The 6,048-nt window shown below is 41.1% G+C and overlaps 1 protein-coding gene across 1 annotated transcript in view; it reads left to right on the top strand.

Moving 5' to 3' along the window:
• Nucleotides 1–6,048, top strand: part of TERF2 (telomeric repeat binding factor 2) — a 37,517-nt gene that overhangs the window by 1,678 nt on the left and 29,791 nt on the right. The window lies entirely within an intron of this gene.

Below are 6,048 nucleotides of genomic sequence, written 5' to 3'. Positions count from 1 at the left end.
CACACACACACACACACACACACACACACACACGAGATGTTATCTCTTCACGTGCCCCCTTTCCTACCCAAGGCTTGAGAAGTAATGGCAGGTACTCAGTTTTTGTAATTTTGGGTGGTCTTTCTTGTGGCCTTGGCATTGAAGCACTGACAATTTGGAGGTTATTGCACCATTCCGGAGCACTCCACAAGGGCTCTAAGTAACTCTGGCCTAGAGTTTGATCACCCTTGTTTATATGAAACCAAGGAGATAAGCTGGAGCCTTGGGAAATGTGGTACTGACTTTGAGTTCTATCTGTCTGCAGAAAGAGGGGCTTATAGAACACCTCTTTTGAGCAGATAGATTAGAATCAGAGGTGCTGGGATAATGAGCCAGATAACAAAATAGTAATGGTAGAAGAATGATAGAAGGCTGGCACCGGCAGTGTTCTTGAATTCAAGAAAAAAGCTAGTGGAGTGTCTAGGAATTTTGGGGGATGGTCACTGTGTTGTGGCTCAAGTAGCTTCAAACAGTAGAACTTATCTTAATTTAAAACACAGAAGTGGCGGTGGGAACCAGTCAGAAGAAGATTTTTCTTCCCCCAAAACCAAGGCTGGGGGTTTGGAAGCAGATGCAGAGGAGAAGATGGAAAATATCAGCTCACCACTGCCCTGGTTGTGGAAAATAGGGAAATAGTTAAGAAATGAAAAGAGCACCCCCAAAAAGATGGGCTCCCAAAAGTGGGGTGGGGTAGAAAGAGACAACCTTACTAAGCAAGGAAAACCTTCTGTCCCTTGGCTGTGTATAAGGTATTTGGGTTCCCTATTAAAATACAACTAGTGTGCGTGAGGTGCAGATATTTTATTTATTCAATTAAGGACTTTGGGCAGACACTACTTTTGGTCTTGTAAAAAATGCTTAAATATTAGTAATTTCCAAATCAGGGTTAGGTTGGAGGGGGCATATGCCAGAAAAGGCATTGTCAAGGGAGGAGAAATTCATACCTACTTTAAAGACAGTTAAGGATCTTTTGAATGGGTACCAGTTGAGAGTAATTCATTTAACTGCTATTAAGTACAGATTGAATATCCCTCATCCAAAATGCTTGGGACCAGAAGCATTTTGGATTTCAGATTTTTTTTTTTTTCAAATTTTGGAATATTTGCATTAAATTTAGGTTGAGCAAATATAATTCACATCCAAAAATCTGAAATCCCATATGCCCCCAAATCTGAAACTTTCTGAGTGCCAACATGGTGGTCAGAGGAAATGCTCATTGGAGGCTTCCCGATTTTGGATTTTCAGATTTAGAATGCTCAACTTGTAGCAACTCCTTTAGAACACAAGGGCTGTAGATGTGCCGTCTGGCCCCTCTTCTGGAAGAGTCTTTGTGGGCTTTCATCTTTCAGCTGCGTATTTATTATTTTATTATTATTTAAGCTCGTAGATCTCCTTATTTGGGTGGTTTATTAGAAAAAGTCTATTAGAAAAATCTAAGCTCTTTTAGTCAGCCATTTTCTTACTTTGACTCTGTTCTGCTTTTCCAGTCTTCACCAGGTACCTTATGTTTATTGTTACTGAAGTGAAACAAATGACTCCAAGACTAAGCAGCTCAAAACAGTTAATATTATCTCTCAGTTTCCAAGGATCAGGAGTCTGTTAGTGGTTTAACTGAGTAGTTTTGGCTCAGGGTTTCTCATAAGGTTACAGTCAAGCTGTCAGCTAGGCTTGCAGTCATTTCAAGGCAACTGCTTCCATATTCACATAGTTGTTAACAAGACTCACTCCCTTACTGCCTGTTGGCTGGATACTTCAGCTCCTGGCCTGTGCACAGATAAGGCTGCTTGCAGCATGGCAGCTTTCTTCTCCTAGAGCAAGTCATGCAAGAGAGCAAGAACTCAGGCAAAAGCCTCATTCTTTTACAGTGTAATATTGGAAATGGCACATTATCACTTCCGCTATATGCTATTGGTCATAGAAACGAAATTCACTCTGGTAGAGTGTGTGAATGGGACTCCACAGAAGGTGAGGAGCATTGGGGACTGTCTTTGAGGTTGGCAGCCACAGTTACCTTGATCTCCTAGTTGTTATTATTTCGTCTGTCTCTTCAATTTACTTTTTAAAGGTTTCTCATTTAGAGTCATAGAATCTATTAATGGTAATCATTGGGAAAATCCCACAGATGCCTAGGTTCAATGAGCCTTTTTGATGCATTTAAGCTTTGTAAAGTACCAAAACAATTTATTTAAAAGTATATTAAATCTTTCATAAAGTTTATCAAGTAAGTTATTTGTTAAATTAGAACTCTCAGCGCATGGTCTAGGGATCTCTGGAGGTCTCCAGGACCCTTTCAGGGAAGCCATGAGGTCAAAACTGTTTTCATAAGCAAAACCGAAACATTCTTTGACTTTTTCAATGCATTGACATTCGCATTGATGGTGCAAAAGCAGACATGGGTAAAATGAGTGATTCCTCAGCGTGATCATGATGGTAGTAACTGTACCAGTATTCATTGTATTTTTTGACTGCCGTAACTTTTTAAAAAAAACTACTGATTTTAATTAAGAATGTTAACAATTGTTTAAAAGCCCAGAACTCCCATTAAAAAAGTAAAATTAAAAAAGAAAGAATGGCCAGGCGCGGTGGCTCAAGCCTGTAATCCCAGCACTTTGGGAGGCCGAGGCGGGTGTATCACAAGGTCAAGAGATCGAGACCATCCTGGTCAGCATGGTGAAACCCCGCCTCTACTAAAAATACAAAAAATTAGCTGGGCATGGTGGTGCGTGCCTGTAATCCCAGCTACTCAGGAGGCTGAGGCAGGAGAATTGCCTGAACCCAGGAGGCGGAGGTTGCGGTGAGCCGAGATCGCGCCATTGCACTCCAGCCTGGGTAACAAGAGCGAAACTCCGTCTCAAAAAAAAAAAAAAAAAAAAAGAAAGAATGTCTTTGGTAAAGCAGCAAAAACTGTATGAATTTTATTAACTCTAGAGTCATGAGTAAACATCTTTTCAGTATGAGCAGGTGCAGTAGCTCATGCCTGTAATCACAGCACTTTGGGAGGCTGATGTGAGCAGATTGCTTGAGCCTAGGAGTTCCAGACCAGCCTGGTAACATAGTAAAACCCTGTCTCTACAAAAATACAAAAAATTAGCTGTGTGTGGTGGTGCACACCTGTGGTCCCAGCTACTTGGGAGGCTGTGGCAGAAGGATTGCCCAAGCCCGGGAGAGGTGGAGGTTGCCGTAGGCTGATAACACACCATTGTACTCAACAACACAGTGAGACCCTGTCTCAAAAAAAGAAAAAAAAAAAAAGAGGAAGTATACCTAAAATGTTTCTGCTGCATACCAAAACATGATGGTTACCAGGAAAAGCACTTGTGTTGTTGTTAGAGTTGCATGTTGAACTAGCTGCTTTTTTTATGGAATACTATTTTACCTGAAAGAACAACTGACAAACCATAGTTGTTCACACTTGGGTATTTGGCAGCCATTTTCTTGAGAATAAGTAAAGCAAACCTATTACATAAAACAAGTGACAGTATTTGTTGCCAATGATAAAATCTAAGCTTTCCAGGGAAAAATAGAATTTTGGATAACTTGTATTCATGTGCTTGATAGCTTCCCAATACTTAGTCTTTTCTGAAGATTGGTAATATTAACAATTGACATTTTAAAAATATTTTTAGGCTGGGCATGGTGGCTCATGCTTGTAATCCCAGCACTTTGGGAGGCGGAGCAGGTGGCTCACCTGAGGTCAGGAGTTCAAGACCAGCTTGGCCAACATGGTGAAATCTCATCTCTACTAAAGATACAAAAAAAATTAGTCAGGTGTGGTGGCCGGCGCCTGTAATCCCAACTACTCAGGAGGCTGAGGCAGGAGAATCGCTTGAACCTAGGAAGCAAAGGTGAGCCGAGATGGCGCCACTGCACTCCAGCCTGGGTGACAGAGTGAGACTCCGTCTCAAAAATATATATATATATATTTTTTTTTTTTCTTATTTTTTTTAGCCTCAACAATGATGGAATTTTTTTTTTAATGAATGTGCCAACATTTGAAGATCTACGTAACTCAGTGAACCAGTGTTTTCCAGATGACCAATGCATGATGTTACAAAATCATCCGTAGATGAAAGATGCATTTAAACTATAAGATAGACTGATGGATTTTAATGTGATAAAGAAAAGTTTGCTTATTAAAGTTTTGTGTAGAATCAAAGAAGAATTGCCACAGTTTTCTGAAAAAGCTATTAAAATACTCTTCCATTTTTAACTTTGTATGTGTATAAAGCCAGGTTTTTAAAAATACCTCAACCAAGGGCCGGGCATGGTGGCTCATGCCTGTAATTTCAGCACTTTGGGAGGCTGAGACGGGCGGATCACTTGAGGTCAGGAGTTTGAGACCAGCCTGGCCAACATTGTGAAACCCTGTCTCTACTGAAAATACAAACATTACCTCATTGTGGTGGCACACGCCTGTAATCCCAGCTACTCGGGAGACTGAGGCATGAGAATCACTTGAACCCAGGAGGCAGGAAGCCTGCAGTGAGTTGAGATCACACCACTCCAACCTGGGCAACAGAGCAAAACTGTCTCAAAAAAACAGTCCACCTCAACCAAAGCAGCACATCACAACAGACTGAATACAGAAGCAGTTATGAGAATCCAACTCTTCTATATTAAACCAGATAGTAAAGAGATTTATAAAATGAAAAACAATGCCACTCTTCTCATTAAACTTTTGTCTTAGAAAATGCAGTAATTTTTTATAAAGGTGTTTTATGTTACCCTATAATGAGTTATTTTTTAATGAATTAATATTTAAAATTTTCTGTTTCTAGTATAGTGAATATCAACAGATGTAACCTACATAAACAGAAAGCTCTTTGTGGGTCTTCATCAACATTTTAAGAGTAATATAAAAGAATCCTGAGACCAAAAAATTTGAGACCTGCTTCTGTAAGCTGTTAATTATATCAAAACTCTATTTGTTTTCTCTTCATAACTAAAGGAGAGAGAGTCATCAGTTAGGTTTCTTTGGTGAACAAGGGATAGCAACATGTGTAGCATGTTCTCGAAGGATTTATTTGTTGCTTTTTACTGTGCAACATTCTCCCCTTTGGCAACAGCAGCTTGATGTTCTTTGGGGGCCTTACCCCATTTGTGGTGCTTTTTTTTTTTTATCAGATATACTCTCTTAGAACTTTACTTTTTGAAACAAAAATATTCGTTGAGGCTTTTTAAACATTGCTGCTTCTCAGAACAACTTTGCTCCCTTTTGTATCTGCTTCTTTATTCTTAAGTTCTGTGTGTTTTGTCTTCTCCTCCTCTATTAATACATGTGCTTTCTGGCATTTCTTCCAAACAAACCTACCTCACCTATTTTGAAAATCTGTGCTTAGGGCCGGGCGCGGTGGCTCATGCCTATATAATCCCAGCACTTTGGGAGGCTGAGACGGGTGGATCACGAGGTCAAGAGATCGAGACCATCCTGGTCAAAATGGTGAAACCCCTTCTCTACTAAAAATACAGAAGTTAGCTGGGCATGGTGGCGCACACCTGTAGTCCCAGCTACTCAGGAGGCTGAGGCAGGAGAATTGTTTGAACCCAGGAGGCCGAGGTTGCAGTGAGCCAAGATCATGCCATTGCACTCCAGCCTGGGTAACAAGAGTGAAATTCCGTCTCAAAAAAAAAGAAAATCTGTGCTTGGAATTTGCCTTTTATTAACTTAGCCACAGACCATTGATACTGCTTGTACTCTAAAAACCTTAACAGATACGTAAGAAAAACTATACGGCTGGGCGCGATGGCTCACGCCTGTAATCCCAGCACGTTGGGAGCCCGAGGCGGGCGGACCATAAGGTCAAGAGATTGAGACCATCCTGGCCACCATGGTGAAACCCCATCTCTACTAAAAATACGAAAAAGTTAGCTGGGTATAGTGGCATGTGTCTGTAGTCCCAGCTACTCGGGAGGCTGAGGCAGGAGAATTGCTTGAACCCGGGAGGCAGAGGTTGTAGTGATCTGAGGTCGCGTCACTGCACTCCAGCCTGGGGCCTGGTGACAGAGTGA

This window comes from Cebus imitator, unplaced genomic scaffold, assembly GCF_001604975.1.
Source record: "Cebus imitator isolate Cc_AM_T3 unplaced genomic scaffold, Cebus_imitator-1.0 Scaffold118, whole genome shotgun sequence".
Classification (NCBI taxonomy): domain Eukaryota; kingdom Metazoa; phylum Chordata; class Mammalia; order Primates; family Cebidae; genus Cebus; species Cebus imitator.
The sequence above is the reverse complement of the archived record's forward strand: the minus strand, read 5'-3'. Positions and strand labels throughout refer to the sequence as shown.